Source organism: Ornithodoros turicata, chromosome 5 (genome assembly GCF_037126465.1).
Source record: "Ornithodoros turicata isolate Travis chromosome 5, ASM3712646v1, whole genome shotgun sequence".
NCBI lineage: Eukaryota > Metazoa > Arthropoda > Arachnida > Ixodida > Argasidae > Ornithodoros > Ornithodoros turicata.
The window spans coordinates 41,636,399-41,653,775 of NC_088205.1; the positions used below are offsets into that span (position 1 = coordinate 41,636,399).

The following is a 17,377-nucleotide window of genomic DNA, read 5'->3' on the forward strand; positions in this document are numbered from 1 at the left end:
ATAAAGCTTTCGCTTCCTCGCTTCCCTAAGGAGAAGAGTACTTGAAGTATATTCCTGTTGTGTGATTCCTTTTTTCCCTCTCTACGTTCCAGAAACATACGGTTTCTGAGCCAGGACAATATAGTTGTGAGCTCAGTTGACTTACAGAAGTATCCCATACAGATCCCGTACCGTGAAGACCACCACCCCAAACGTGGTTGCCACAGTTTCGGTTTTGGCCTTTGCATGTCAAAATTCAGGGATTGATATTTTAATACACGTACGCGTTTCAAAATTTTTAAACGTGGATTTTAACTAGGACAGTATCTCATATCGGTATCTGGCTTTTGTTCAAGACGTCCTTATTAGAGTTAATTAATGAATTTAATTGATTAGTCATCCTTATTAGTCTCTCTTGGAAAAGATACGCGCCCGTAGAACTCAACTGTGAAAATGACGTGCTATCGTGACTAAGTTTGTCCCCCCAAGCTGAAACACACACACACACAAAATAAACGGGGTGCCACAAACGCATACTCCGTGGTCGTAGCCATTTTAATGGAGACTTTTTAAAATAAAACAACTAGGACTTTGTGTATAGTTTGGCACGTACGCGTACGCGAGTGGAGGAAAACCTTATCTGCAAGGTATTTTGGCATTCTAATTTGCATAATTCACTAAGATGTATTTTTTTTTTGTGTGTGTGTGTGTGTGAAGCTCTTTTTCTTTCTTCGAGAAACAGAAAGAGCAGAATTGCTGGCAATCGGTCTAGATATGAGATGAATCCTTCATCTATATCCTTCAAATTATTATCCCCAGAGGTGACATTTGTTTTTAGTGCACCATTTCAGATTTTCCATTATTGAGATACTTCGCTCGCACTAACTCGGAAGTCGCCAAGGGGGAGCGAGCCCTAACCTAACCTAACCCAACCTAACCTAACCTAACCTGAAGGAGAGCACTGCTGGACATGGAGTTAGAGATTGAGAAGTACGGCATTTTCAAAGAGGTCCTCGGAGGGAAAATTGGGGGGTGGGGGGGGGGCGGGGGGTAAGAGCCAGCACTGTGAAAACTCGAGGAGCGGTGGACTGTTCCCCCCTGCCCCCACATTCCGATTTATACCGAAACTAAACAGGAGCAGCTTTCCAAGCTAGGGCTCCGGAACGAACCGACAACAGTAAAAAACAATAAAAGAAAAAGAAAAACAAGAGAGAAAAAAAGAGGAAGGAAGCACAAAAAAGATATATTCGCTTGAACCGCAACGGGTCAAAAAACATTGCAAACTCGTTTTTCTTGTGCCAGTCATCGGCATTTTTAGCAGCTTTTCTGAACCGTGATGTGGATTACAGGCCCAAATAATCACAAATGAGCAAGCACGCATCCTCGCTGCTTAATTTTTGGTCACTTTACGTCGTATGAAGTGCAAATTGTTGCGCCTACCACTAGCGCCACATTCGCGTTCAAATTGCTCCTCTGTTGAACTGTCCTTGTCGGCTCGCATGGCCGCGCCCATGAAATCGGCAATCAGCTGTTCTCGTTTTCTGGAGTGTACACCAAACTGTTCACAGTTCAAGGTACAGATACTTAATCCGAGTGGGAAAGCCTCGGCGGTCTTCCTGTGGATTCGTGGGTGCATCAACGAAGATGGGCATAGTTTTCGGGATGGCTGTGTGTTCGACAGCTGATATCTGTGCGCTGAACTAACTTCTATTTTTTAAAAACAACTTCAATATATTGCAGTTGTAGCGTGATAGTTTCCTTGGTTTTGTCGCATATTGCGTTCATTTCATCTGCTTTTTCTTTTCGCCAACTGGTGTAACCCCCGCTTTGACTATTGCGGCCTCCCTAAGGTTTATGTGTCAGTTTTGGAAACACTGATATTGTTACATGTGACACATTGTAGTGTACTGCAGCCAGCTTCACTGTTTGTCTGATAATTTGCACGGTTGCTTCTTTAATATTATTTTGATTACTTTCATCTGCTACTGCACCATTAAATAGGATAGAAATCCATTATGGTTCAGAATTATTTTTCCTTTGCAATGTTCCCACACTGATCTTGATGACAAGTTGTCTCTCATTAAATTCCTTTTGGGTTGTATTTCACACTGCTTACAGCATAATGTGAGAATGAGAAAATCTATGCTTCACATGTTCTCAGCATCCTCTACAGCAACTGCTCCTGGGCTTAAAATCCAGAAACTACACACGAAAAAAAAAAGAAAAAACTGTAGAACAGACGACACATCAAAAAGGACACGACAAAATGATTGGGACTGTGTTATGCTATACTTTTTTTTTGTGTGTGTGTCTCTGGTTCTGCATTTTTGTGAACATGTGCCATGTTGCCGGCACCCTTGCCCTCTTGTCACAAAAACACCCTCAGACATAAAAATGCAGACAAAAAAGTAGAGAACTCCAACTTAACATAACAAGAGAGAACAAAGATGGGGACACAGGAAGCTTCTAGAGTCTCGGAACATACGCAGTGACCCCTCGGTTTTTAAGAAAAACCGTGGCCCTTCCCCGAACAATACTCCCATCTCCTTAAATAATGACCGGTTGTGCAATCGCTCATTCAGTTTGGCACTGATGATGTCCGTCGCATGACGGATGAAACGTCTGAGTAAACCTTGTTATTTTGTTATGTTAAGTTGGAGTTCTCTACTTTTTTTGTCTAGTTATGTCGTCTCCCGGCTTTTGGAGTACTTTTGCATAAAGATGCAGGTTGTGAGAGGCACGTAAACACTGCTTACATTGGTAACCTGTCTATCACAAGACATGTGAAAGGATTGCCAAATTAAAATTCAGTAATACAAAAATGATTCTGAAATACATAATTCCAGTAGAAGGGAGAGTAAACATTGGAATAACAGGTAAACGTAAAGCACTGAAGTGTTGGCATTCTTCTGATGTGTATGATATACTGCTCTATTTAACCCATGACATATATGTTGTCAAACATTAACTTCTTGCATTCAACATCAAGATGCGACACGTCTTTACACGGACACGTGGCACACCATTTTGGCACAAAGATTTGATATCTCTGCTTGTTGGACATATCAAGCAAATACTGTGCCAAAATTGTGTTACCTACATGACATACTGCTTTGCTGAGATATGTTACGGAAGAAATACTCCTGGAGCGATTATAGGAAGTGCATACGAGTACATATGCTTTGCAACGTTGTTCCAAAGTTCCAAGTGTTGAATTGGCAAAGCATTAGTCATCTCATAACAAAGTGATGAAAGAAACTAGTGAGAAATGCGAAGCCGCAAGCACTGTTGCATGGCCATGTTCACAATGGGCAATGACGCTTTTCACTTTGCGTACCGCGGACTGACTATGCTCAATGAGTGGTTTGCAGTATCTATGATTGATGTAGGCCATGGCAACTACCGATGCACTTTGCAGAGTGTGCAATGATGTCTTTTGTGAACGAGACAAACCTCAATATATTCCCACGTAATTTTGATCCTACAATTAATTGAGTTGAGGGTTTCAGGTATTTAAGTGTGCACCTCTCTTCTGATATTTAGTGGGAATCACACATTAGTTACGCATCCTCTAAGCCTCTTAAAAAAATTGTGTTCTTGAAGTGGACACGGAAACTACCTTTCGCAGACAGTACACTGCTGGCATACAAAACCCTTGTACAAAGTGCCTTAGAAACGGTACAAATGACATCATACTGTCCATCATAAAAACAAATGACATCATACTGTTCAACAGTGCCACCAATTTGGTGCAGTTGAGCTACGCTCAAAGCTAGGGGGGACGAGTTCGCATCAAAAAGGCACGGTCTTGAGGGGATTATGGTGGTCTTTGACAGAGCACGCGACTTTCGGTCCTACTTTTCTTTCAAGAGGAGGCAGTGAACAAGTGCCCATTCGTGGAACCCAGCCCTCCCCTTCCGATTTGTTTCGGTATCAGTCTGTCTACCAATGTCATGATGACATTTATATTCTGTTGAGTTTCTTACATGCTGTCCAGGACATATATGTAGGTAGGTAGGTATGCCAAGAATTTTTTTTATTACTAACCTTTTTTGTAGTTCGAATCCCTCGAAAAACCATTGCACAGCACCAGAACACAAAGGCTACATAATGACCCAGTTTCACCAACCTTTTCAGCATCTGAACTAAGATGAACTGTCATTAAACTATCTGCTTCACCACATCACCGATGGAAAAAAAGAAGTGTCTGTTTGAGGACTGGCAACCCTTGATATTGGTTCAGTTAACCAGAGTTGGTGAAACCGGGCCTATGGAAGTCACTGAAACATTCATCACATCACAAACCAAAGTTTGTAAAAAGAATTGAGTGCTAGCATGAAGTTTTGGCAATTCTGAGTAGCATTTTAACTGCTGCCTATGTAGCTGCTGCATAATTATAAGTAATTCAGAAAAAGTAATACAAAATTTGAGGGTACTCTACTCTACTACTCTGCATGGTATTGAAAACTATGATGATTCCAAGTGCTCATCATCTTGGCCCACATTCTGTAGCAGATTTATCAGCCATTTGTGTTCCTATTTGTGGTACTGTGGCAAACTAGTCACTCCACCCACATACCAGCATTCCTAGGTTACACATACATGTGGTTGATATATGAAGAGGGGAGTGAAGTCCTGTAGATCGCATAAACAAAATACAGAAACCGACACTGAAGATTTTTGTTTAAGTTTAATTTGTACAAGGTTTCGCATGGAGGTCCACGCTTTCTTAGGTCCTACCTGAGGAAGTGTCGGTTTCTGTATTTTGTCTGTATCATGTAGTTATAAGAGTGGTTGAAACCACCTCACAGAAGTTGCAGATGCTGTTCATCAACTTTATTTTGAGATGGACAGAGTTTCATTGCCTGGGGCGGTACTCTACCCCATAGTTGCTTGTGGTGTGAGGAAGGAAATAATGTCCCATGGAGTCCAAAATTGCCAAAAGAGCTTCGAGAGCAGGCATTCGTTGGCTCGATTTAGCTATAGGCCAAGAAATTTTAGAGAGAGGGGCAGGAGTCCAGATTATTGAGATCTCAAAATGGCAGTTTGGAAAGCTCAGTAGTGTGGGCAATGACAAAGAATATACTCTGGATCTTCTACAGCACTGCAGTGACAGCACCTGAGAGAGCCAACTTGCCTCATGTGGTAATGACACTGAGCTGTAAATGCCCCATTGAGTCACAGTGCACCACATTGGCGAGAAGTGTTTTGTGGCATCCAGAAACCAAGCTCTGGGCCAACATTTCTCAGTATAGACGGGACGAAAACGTCAGTTGTCCATTGACAGGAACACTATTTAAACAATCCATTGATATGTTGGTGAACGAGATCTGCTTTCTACATGACCAGTAACAATTCCTTTGCTATCTTTCACTGTGATTTAATTAAACACATCCCTCATGTGACGGCGTTCCCGGCACAATTTTACCTTGCTAAACCACTTTTCGCGGCGCTTATCAAACATAACATTAGCGGCTCTTCGTAGGCCGAGGCCGAGGAAAGCAAGAGACGTTTCCATGATGTTTACCGTGATGTACGTGATTACCGTCGTGACAAATGGTCGACACAGCAGTTTTACGGTACGTTTTCCTATCGTGGACATTTTTCGCTACCAGATTGCCTGTCCAAAACAGCTACGACTGCATCAATGTCACTTCACCAATGAATTCCTTCATAAGTTACACGCGCGTGTTAGCACACCAAGTCGTTACACGTCTGAAAAATACCTGACGAAATCGGCAGAAGAAACATATGCTTTATTAGAGCTTGCAGTGATTATCCTTTTCATGCAGCACATCACGCAACACCATACAGCTCCGTCGTTACTCCATTTTCTCTAATAGCCTCGTCCCCAATAGTAGCCGAACGGCCGAACCTCTGAAGCGTTGTTTTCCTAGTATTCATACGCGTAGTTATTTACGCCTCTAACTTAATTAAATTAATGAATAATTGAAAGATACATGCTGAATACCACACAGAATTGCATAAAGACTCGTTATTCTGGAGTGTGACCTTCTTCAACACTGATTTTCTCACGTAAAACCATGCTTAACACTGGACTGCATAGACCCATTGTGATTTATTTTGACAGTTGATTGAAGGATTGGAACTTGAAGGGTGGATTTCTTAGCGTGGATTTCAAAAGTTTTATTATTAAGAGTGGGTAACAGGGTACACCCGTTTGGAAAGCTCAGTAGTGTGGGCAATGACAAAGAATATACTCTGGATCTTCTACAGCGCTGCAGTGACAGCACCTGAGAGAGCCAACTTGCCTCATGTGGTAATGACACTGAGCTGTAAATGCCCCATTGAGTCACAGTGCACTACACTGGCGAGAAGTGTTTTGTGGCATCCAGAAACCAAGCTCTGGGCCAACATTTCTCAGTATAGACGGGGCGAAAACGTCAGTTGTCCATTGACAGGAACACTATTTAAACAATCCATTGATATGTTGGTGAACGAGATCTGCTTTCTACATGACCAGTAACATTCCTTTGCTATCTCTCACTGTGATTTAATTAAACACATCCCTCATGTGACGGCGTTCCCGCACAGTTTTACCTTGCTAAACCACTTTTCGCGGCGCTTATCAAAATAACATTAGCGGTTCTTCGTAGGCCGAGGAAAGCAAGAGACGTTTCCATGATGTTTACTGTGATGTACGTGATTACCGTCGTGACAAATGGTCGACACAGCAGTTTTGCGGTACGTTTTATATGTTGCCTATCGTGGACATTTTTCGCTACCCGATTGCCTGTCCAAAACAGGCTACGACTGCATCAATGTCACTTCACCAATGAATTCCTTCATAAGTTACACGCGCGTGTTAGCACACCAAGTCGTTACACGTCTGAAAAATACCTGACGAAATCGGCAGAAGAAACATATGCTTTATTAGAGCTTGCAGTGATTATCCTTTTCATGCAGCACATCACGCAACACCATACAGCTCCGTCGTTACTCCATTTTCTCTAATAGCCTCGTCCCCAATAGTAGCCGAACGGCCGAACCTCTGAAGCGTTGTTTTCCTAGTATTCATACGCGTAGTTATTTACGCCTCTAACTTAATTAAATTAATGAATAATTGAAAGATACATGCTGAATACCACACAGAATTGCATAAAGACTCGTTATTCTGGAGTGTGACCTTCTTAAACACTGATTTTCTCACGTAAAACCATGCTTAACACTGGACTGCAAGGCGGCGGCAAAGAAAGACACGTGACACACATCACTTCTAGCGCATGCGCAGCGCAACTGATTTTCCTCTCCCGAAGGCCAAGTGTACGCGACCCGCGTGAGTTCTGGAACGCAGCATTGGCGGTTTCGTGCGTGGTTGCGTGACAGTGCTGCTGTGTTGGCTGTTCTCCCATTGCTTCGTTACAAGAGTTGTGCGGACTACAAACAATCTGAGTAAGTTTACGGATGTCTTCAGGCGCTAATGTTGTGGATCGATAATGCAATTACGAGTGAAATTGTCACGAGGTCACGAGCCGGACCTAACTGCACGCAGTCCGTCCACAGCTCTGTGCAAATGTTCAAACAGTGGCTTATCCATAATGGTAACCACGGGGACGCGATTCTGGGGCAGTGTTGCCACACGTAAAACAAACTTATATCTGTAGATCCGAGTCCGAAAAATCTGTAGATAGAGCTAAAAATCTGTAGCCATTCAAACTCAGCTTCTTGAACGTTTTGTCTTCAAATCTGGAATGTCTGCCTGCGTCTCTAAATTCAAGGGTTTATTTCGTTCCACTGCTGAAGACCACAGTCGGAATTTATTGCTGCGGCGGCATTGCGCGTTGGAACTTTCGGTTTGCGATGTCGCGTGTTCAACTCAGCAACAATAGAAAAAAGTGCCACTGCACGTTGATTTTAATATTTTGACATGTGTATATTCACATGAGCTGTGGCAACTAACGCAAGAATCGCGTGTAGTAGGAACAATTCTCTCACTCGTTCCACTATCACAATGGTGAGCGAGGATCGCAATTCATGGACAACAAAAACAATAAATTTTATTTATTTATAAAATACTACAAACCCTGAAAGGGTCCAAGTAGGAGGGGCAGAGAAAGTCCAAAATAATTTACAACAAGACACATATGTCACATCATGTAACTGCGTTTAAGCCTTTCACAAATGCAGTGACAGAGCGGTGTGAGACCTGAGCAGATGACAAAGAATTCCATTCTTCGATGGTTCGAGGAAAGAAGGAATATTTAAAGCAGTCAGTCCTGCACTGGAATGGTTTGAGTGCGCGGCTTAGCCGTGTTGATCTAGGTGCGTGTGGACTGATATAGTCCTGATGATTGATTCGATATTGACCATTGAGTACATGAAAAAGAAACTGGAGCCTATGGGTCTTTCTACGCTCTTCCAGCGGTATTAAGCCACTCCGTGCGTAAAGAGGAGTAACTGAAGTGAGACGATGGTACGACTTAAAAATAAAGCTCTCCTTTGAACGGATTCAAGTAGTCGAATATTCGCAATGGTGTACGGGTCCCAAACAATATCACTATATTCCAGAATAGGACAAACTAATGTTTTGAATGCCGTTAACTTAGTATGAGCTGTGCATTCACGAAAATGACGTTTTAAGAACCATAATTTCTTGTTAGCCTTCTTTGTTATGTATTGGATGTGCTTATTCCAGCGCAGGTCTGATGTAAGAAAAACGCCCAGGTATTTGTATTCGGAGACCCTTGAGAGATTCACTGAGCGGTTTCCTTTTGCGAGTGACACTCATGACCACACACTTATTTATGTTAAGAGGTAACTGCCATGTCTCACACCATTTTCTGCAAACAATTATTTAAACATGCACAGTCATCACCGCTATTAATCTCCTTATGCAATACACAGTCATCGGCAAAAAAGTTCATTTTAACATCGATACCCATACCAACATCATTTATAAAAATTAAAAACAACAAAGGACCCAGGACCGAACCCTGGGGAACACCGGATGTGTACGAAGGACGAGTCGGCGTTATTCGCATGGACAAATTGTTTTCTTTGTCAAGGTAGTTGGAAAGCCAGGTAAAGAGTTCATCGCTTACAATTTCCTTCAATTTTAATAATAATTTCCTGTGAGAGACTCTGTCGAATGCTTTAGCGAAATCCAGAAAGTTTAAAGAGGTCCCACAGGGAGTTGACTGACACAGATGAAATTGCTAGGGCACTGAAGGTATCAAAGAAGTTGAAAGCTCATCAATTACACTATTGTCGTCTGCCCTAGAAAAGTCCGTTTTTGGTGAAGGGTCCCAAATTCTAACAGTACCATCCTGTGGTCCGATATGCCTTCAAGGATGCTGCATTCTGCTTCTCTAGTAAATATCTTGTTTGATACAAACATGAAATCCAATATTGACGAGGTAGTGCCCTGCGTTCTCGTAGGCTCCTTAACGAGCTGGAGTAAATTGAACGAGAGTTGGTCAACGCAGCGAGAGCAGACCAGTCAATGTTGGGCAAGTTAAAGTCACCACCAAGGATTACATAGGGATGGCGGGCAGCGTGAGTGTTTATATAATCAGACAGCTTATTCAGAACGGATATGCCTGTAAAAGCCACCTACAAGCAAGCTTCACCCAAACCATTTCGACATCAACCGGCAGCACAATGTACTCAATATTTTTTTTTAGGACAACAGCGACGCATCTAGAGGATCTATCCTTACGAACAACAGTATAGTTGGGTGGAATTATTTCATTATCACTGTGAAGCCAAGTCTCCGTAACAATGAGCACATCCGGATCATGAGACAAACTTTCTATGTCTACTATTTTGTTCACCATGCTTCTGGCATTTAGATTAAGAACCCGAAATTTATCAGAACCAGTCTTTCCATTAAGTCAAGCTTTATTAGTACTGGTCAGTGGTGCATCCTTTACAGAGGTTGCTTTGCGTCGCTGACCAGAAGCATAGTCCCAAACGTACAACACACCATCTATGTACAACTTGTCATAACTCGACCGTACTTTAGCACCTCGTGACCTTTCATCGCGAGCGCTGTCCCATAACAATTTCCTTGTTGCCCTAATTCTGCTAGAGAAGTCTTCCGTAATGAACAGCTTCGTGTTTTTAAGCTTACTTGCATTACGCAACACCTCAGTTTTCTCGCAAAAACTCTTAGTATGACAGGACGAGGTTTACTTGAAGACCGCCTACCCAATCGGTGTATACGTTCAACTGAGGAAACCGTAACGTTAAGCTTATTTTGGAAAATTTCGTTGAGCACTTTTATTTTTAGGTTGTCCTCAGATTGGCCTTCCTCTTCTGGTGAACGATAAGGTTGTTCAAGGTCATCAACTTTCTGTTGAAATTCTGTGTTTAAAACTGGCAATGTCAGACACACACTCACTCACGACAGCTTGGCCTCCACTTAACATATCTACGGTAGCCTCAATTGTAGCTATATTGCTGGCCAGGCTCTCAATCTTACTTTCTAAACTAGATTGACTTATCCACTGATAACGGCTTCAAGTTTCCTATTACTTTCACTCACAGACTCGATCCGTTTGGTTATCTCCCGTTGACCACTAATCAGGAGCGAAAGCTGTTCCTCAATCGTTGGCCCGGGGTTAGATTCGACGTCGCCCGACAACATGAGGAGCATCTCTGAGATATTGACATAAAATGCGATGCAAACTTGAGGGCACGGCAGCAGTATCAAACACAAGTCATTACTGGAGTAGCAATGGTAGTTACGCTTACCAACCTGTATAACAAACAGAGGATACATCAGTGAGCGTGCTGTCAGACTGGGGAAGCTCTGATGCTTTTAACGTGTCTTCCGATGACGTCACAGTAGATAGTGCGGGGGCGTAGATGAAGATAACATTCTGGCGTGGAAAATCAGGACACAGCAAGGTTGACTGTAGCTTTGGCGTAACATCGTAGCTCACACCGTCGGCGTTAGTAGCTGGAATTATGTGCACAGTTGCAAATGGACTTCCTCCCGGAAAGGTGTTGCAGCACAGCGACATCAGTACCTGTATAACAAACAGACGATACATCAGTGAGCGTGCTGTCATACTGCCGCATTGCCCTCTCGCTGCATACTACGCACATACTCACATACTATGCATACTCGCAACGCCCTCTCGCAAAGCGCGATACATTATTTCCACAGGCATAATGAAAGCGTGACGTGAATTATAAACGTTGTGGTTTCACTTCAAAGCCAGTCAAGTCTGTGAGGCGCACACAACTGGTAACGCACACACAAACACTCAAGAAAACTGATTTAGCGTTGAGGCTCGCCAATGGTTCAATCGCTGTACACGTCCTTCTCCTCTGGCGAGCTCCGCCAGTTTCGTGATCGACGGATCAAATCCTTGTCAACGGCGAAGGCGAAGCAGCTTGACCCAAAAGCATGCTTTTGGGTCAAGCTGCATGCATTTTGTGTGCAGGAAGCCAGTTATAGTGGTCGTCGAGAGGCTGTATCTTCCCTTCGTTTTCATCAAATTAACTGTGGAAAATATTCTAAAAAATTGTCGGTATAACACAGTCAGTCCCGCATTCTGCTGTACGTTTTTCGTCGTTGTCGTTTCGTGCACTGATGCGTAACACTGGGTCGACTGACTCATTCGTTGGAGCAAAAAAATCATGAGATTTTCAGAAATCTCTGTAGATTTTTCAAAAAGTAGGTAGATCTCATGATAAATCTGTAGGTGTGGCAACACTGTTCTGGGGACTTTGGTCTGTGGTCTGGGGCTCTATGTGTCATTGCCACGGTGGTCATTGCAAACATATTTTTCCCCAACTGAAACGACAAAGTATCTCCCCCCTGCACGGGGTATACAGTGAAACAAACGAGCAACTTTGGCAGAGATTTGGGCAAGTTGGTACATAACTACGTAGAAACTGTTTTTTACATAAGCAACTTTATGATGAATGGGGAGGTTCATCGCCAGGGGTGATACTCTTTCCCATTGCTGGTGGTGATGTGAGAAATGAAATAATGAGCGCCTTCATCAAAGTCCCATGGTACCCAGAAAGGTCAAAAGAGCTTTGGTGGTTGGAAGGGCGAGAGTCCAGCTGACTAAGAGACCCGAAGAGTGCGGTTCAGGAAGGTTGGCGTTGTGTATTCGCCTCTCCAAATGTCCCGTGTCCACCTGGCGGCCGCCGTGCGAAGCAGCCTAACGAGTGCTCCGCGCTCCACTCCGCTCCGCTATTCGCGTGTGGTGCTGCCGCTTATGAAACGCTGCCGTGCCCTCAGGGTGTGATATGAAGTTCTTTCCAAAAGTGACAACATCGGTGTGTAGGCGATACTGCTGTGTCCCTCAGTGCACAAACTCAGCCGACAAATGCAGAGAACTGTCGTTTCACCAGTTCCCCGCCCAGGACAACGCATCTGCCATAACGGTGCTCAAATTGACAGACACCGGGAATGGATTCGGGTACTGCGGATTGGGAAGCCAGTGACTGGTTCAATGACAGTGTGTTCTGCACATTTCAAGCCGCAAGACTACTTTTTTCCTCGTAAGTGATTTTCTGATAAATAATTTCGCGCGCTTTCGGTTTGTGCCCGCCCTGCGATTTCAGCGTGTTATATACACGATTACTTCATGCATTGCTTGAAATGCTGGACACTTTGGGCTTCCGTGGGTGTAGAACCTCAACGTAATTCATTACAGATCTGCCTGCTACGCGCCGGAAGCTAAAAAAGACAGCTGTGCCATCCGAAGCACTTCCTGTCTCCTCTTCTTACGACTTTGAAAGTGACACGAGAAGAAAACAGATAAAGAAGCAGAGGGCAGAGCGTATCGCCGCCAGGACAAATGCGAAGGAAAAGTGCACACAAAAGAATATGTGCCAACCACAAGAATGTGTAAGGACATCATTCATGATGACGTTATTGTTTTCTCAGTACTTTACTATTTCATGCACAGGTTACTGAGGCAGTGGGACAGGAGGAAGTGGAGCCACATTCTGATCAAGAAGCAGCAGCTGTCATGGAAGAACTCAACTCATATTCTGCGACCAGACTTGTCCACAACAAATGTATCCAGGTGACGTCAGGAGACTTTGGTTTTCGGTTCTCCGACCTGGTGAAGCCACACAACATACGTGCGCTCTTAGGAATGCCAACCATGAAACTGCTGGATACTCTTGCTGCAGCGTTAGAAAAAAAGAGCACAGCAAGGGCTATGTTTTCTTCAAGGGATCGAATAGTTATAACTATGCTAGTCATGAAACATAGCTTATCTTTCAGTTTCTTGTCACGCATTTTTGGGTGTTCACCAACCACATGTGGAGCTTGTGTGAAATCAACAATTCAAGCCTTGGCACTCCTTCTCAAATGTGCGATACCGTGGCCTACGCAAGAGGAGATACAAAACAATCTACCGATCTGTTTCGAGCAATTCCCCAGTGTGAGAGTGGTGCTGGACTGTACTGAGGTAGCAGTGGCCTTGCCAAAGTGTCTGAAGTGTGCACTGAACATGTACTCATTTTATAAATCAACGCAAACAGTGAAGTATATGATAGGTGTTTCCCCTGCTGGCTTGATAACGTATATAAGTAAGGTTATGGAGGCCGTGCATCAGATAAGGCCATCTTCGAGCAAAGTGGTTTAGTTCACTCTCTAACTCCCGGTATTGACCAGATCATGGTTGATAAAGGATTCCTGATTGAAGACATCTGCACGAACCATTCTATAAAACTGGTACGACCACCATTTCTGCGGCAAAAGCAGCAGTTCTCAAAAGAGGAAGCTCTGCAAACAAAAAAGATTGCTGCTGCCCGTGTGCACGTAGAACGTGCCATCCAACGTATCAAGTTGTTCAAAATATTAAGCTCCAAACTGCCATGGCACATGGTTCCCTATGTTGATGACATTGTTACCATCGCTGCTGGGTTGACCAATGCATCATTTCCCATTTTAGCGGATGACAAGTTACTGTGATATGTGTACCAATAAATGTGTTCAAAGGTGGTATGTGTTGAAGATTGCTTGACAATAGAAAAAGTAGATTCATCTAGATGTTTATTATCTTATTTTGTTCCGAAGCAGACTGTCTGCTTCATTAAACTAAGTGCATTGCTCTGCATTCTCCCTCAACACAGGAAGTATGTTAAGGAAGTATGTTGCTTTCAGCTTGGATAACACCTTCCACATAAAATCTGGTTCAAATGGCACATTGATGATATGCACAGAGTTATCATAACTAGAGAATATAACAAAGTCACATGAAGGAAGGTTGAGGACAGCCATACCAAGCTGTACTTGACCGTAGTACGTGTGCCGTTTCTCAATGACAAGTTATCATTCACTTCCACGATACATGGAGAGGACCTGGCTGATTCTAAAGCTGTCTTGCTCTTGCCGATGATGGGCGACTTGATCTCCAGGAGCTTCTCAGGCTTCCCGCAATTCATTACAATCCCGTCCGGTGTATATCCTATCCAAGGGTTCTTTGCAGGCACCACCAAGCCGCACTCCACAACTGTACTGTTCGTTTGTTCCATGTATACCTCTCTTGCCCTTTGTTCCATTTGGTTGCCATACCTTGTGTTAGCATTTCCTGCAAAGCTTGACAGGAGAGTGGCAGCAGTTTTCTTTTTCCACTCTGAACCTTTGTAGGTGTACAATCTGTAAGATGTTGTGCCTGGGGAAAATAAAGAATTAAGTGAATTTATGATGACCAAAATGAAATGCCATCATCTTTAAGAGCTGACATTGTGAGGACTGATATACAAAATAGTAGTACTGTGGAACATTTTGATTTAATGCCCCCAAAGTTTCACAAATTGAGCACAGTTAATATATTCGCAACTAATAATATTCACAAATGACTGTGAACACTTCAGAACGCTGACTACGCTCCATCCGTTGAAAACACGGATTGTCGACCTCCATTTGTTGGAAGTATGTTGAAGCGTGGGAGTACGACACCGAAACAGGAAACGAAGGACAACACTGTTTGCATCTTGCCCTACATGAGTGTCTTTAGTCACCGGGAAGTACAAATGCCATCCTGCGGCACAAAGAACCAAGTTTATCTTAGCTGTCTAGTTGACCAGACAATGCCCCTTTGCACCTTGCCCTAAAACATACCCCCAGTCATTGGGAAATGCAAATTTCACTAACATTAAGGGGCTCTACATTATTTGTCCATCTCACCCTGCAAACCCTGCAACAGTGAGAGGCAAAACATTTTGATCAGGTTGTTGAGTGGTCCAGTTGGTGTATGAGTACAGCTACTTGAAGTTACAGACGCTCCACAAACTACTCATTTAATTTAATAGCATTTTGACGGTGAAGTTCAGAAATGGAAAGTGAGACAAAAGCAGAGAAAATGGTTCTTTAAATAAGAAAATTTTAAACATCCATACTGTTAAAACATATTTCCTTCATAATTTAGGTTTGGTGTTAGACAGCTTACATCCCTGTATGGAAGAGTCAAAAAGGTTCCCTAATGATCTTTATCATTGTCGTCTTGTTTGTCTCCATCTGAATTGCTTCAGATTTATGTGCAGATGAAATATTAAGTGATCAGCAGCATATGTACCTGTTATCCTTGTCTTCCTGCATTGCAGCCAGCGTTGCTTGTTGTGATGCGTGATGCACAATAGCTCTCTGCCTCACTGCTTGTGATGACAGTGGTGGACTGATAAAAAGTTTCATCCTTGCCTGCTACGCCCGGTACAAGGATATGCTCCAGCCGCACCATCAGCTCACCCTCACTGGAATGAGCAACTATTCCATGTTTGTCCTCGCAGATATGGCTTAATGCCGGAGCACTGTAAAACACAATACATGTGTAAATGCTTAAATACAGGCAGACAGAATTCTTTCAAAAGTGTTCTGTCTTACGTGGTCACTGAGGTGAGCCTCCGTCTCTTGCTGGAAAGAGACACGCAGCAGATTAAGTGACTGACAGAAAAGAAAATTCTCAGAACTACATCACTGTCATGATGAAAGGCATTCAAGTAATGTGTATCAGACACAAAAACGCATCTCACCTGTGCCTTGAAAGTGCCGACTCTGGACAAGATTCTATGATGTCCTGAAGTAAGTCCTCAGACTCGGAAGAGACACAGTAAATGGAGGAGGAGCCTGACTAATGTGGCAGTACGTCAAGCGGCGTACTTTCTCTCCGTACAGCTCTTTCCCAGGTTTTTTCTTCCAGGCGCACTCCACATCAGTGGCGCTTAGAGCAGGCAGGTTCAACACACCATCCCTGCCAAATTCCCAAACCATTGGTATCAGTACAAAAAACAATATAGAACAACAATGAGTAGACGACTAACGAACGAAAGAACTCACCTGTTGCATCTGAGAAGAACTCCCATGATGTGTTTACATTTCTCGGAATTTCCTGCCCAGGTCAAGAAGCCTGATATATTTTGAACCCGTTATCTGCGTTTTCCAGTACTGCACTCACAACGTGGGGATTCCCTTTTAGTGCACTTGTTGAAAGGCAAAGCCCTACTATCGTTGTCGACGCCGCCCCAGACGTGCTGGCCTTCCTTCCGCACACCACGATATGCCGCGAGTTTAGTATCCTCTCTCCTTCCACAAAAGTCCTGGAGTTTATGGAAACATCCATAAACGTGAATATTTCGCAAAGCGATAGCGTTTTCGTGCCAGGATGCCGAAATCGTTCTCAAATTCGGCGATATTATCCATCCCGGAGGCGTCAGCACTCGCAACACTCGGTACCCGACCCCCATATTGGAATTGTACAGCGCCACCTACAGGAACTTGGAGAGGCGAATTGTTGCGTGGTGTATGATTCAGCCAGGTGCGACGCGTGTTCTCTGGTTTCGGGGTTCACGCTGATGCGCCAGTCGGGCGTGTCCCTTCTTGCAGAACAGACATATGTAGTCCAGAAAGCATAAAGTTCGAGTCCATCGTGAGTCTCAATCTTCCCAAACTCAACAGTTGGTAGTGTGGGCAATGAAAAATAGTGTGCTCTAGATCCTCTAGAGCACCGCAGTGGCCACACTGAGGAGAGTCAAACATGTCTCAAGCGGTAATGCCACTGAACTGTAAAAGCCACATCGACTCACATTTGATGAATGCAGCATCGTGGCGAGAGGTGTGTTGAAGCATGTGTTGGACAACTCTACATCAGCAAAGATGGAAAAAAATGTCGGTTTGTTCATTGGCTGGAAGCCAGTGGTGTCATGAGGTGTTACTGAATGAACGGATGCGGTGCAGAGGAAAGAAATGGTGTTGCGTGGTAAATCACTGCGTTCTACTTCTTTTCTATCTGTTGCAAGCTCAATGCTGTTATACAGTTGCTCGCTGAAGATATGTTAATTTCCAATCTTTGTTAATGATTAACGCAGCTGTTTTGTTTTTCAGAAATCAGCCGGCAGCGTGCGTTACAACACGAAGTTAAGAATGTCCAACATTAGCAGAAAGAAACCACCAGTGGAATCT

The 17,377-nt window shown here is 43.5% G+C and overlaps 1 pseudogene; it reads left to right on the forward strand.

Moving 5' to 3' along the window:
- The first annotated feature begins 12,881 nt into the window (after window positions 1-12,881).
- Window positions 12,882-13,891, forward strand: LOC135395161 (uncharacterized; annotated as a pseudogene).
- The last annotated feature ends 3,486 nt before the right edge of the window (window positions 13,892-17,377 follow it).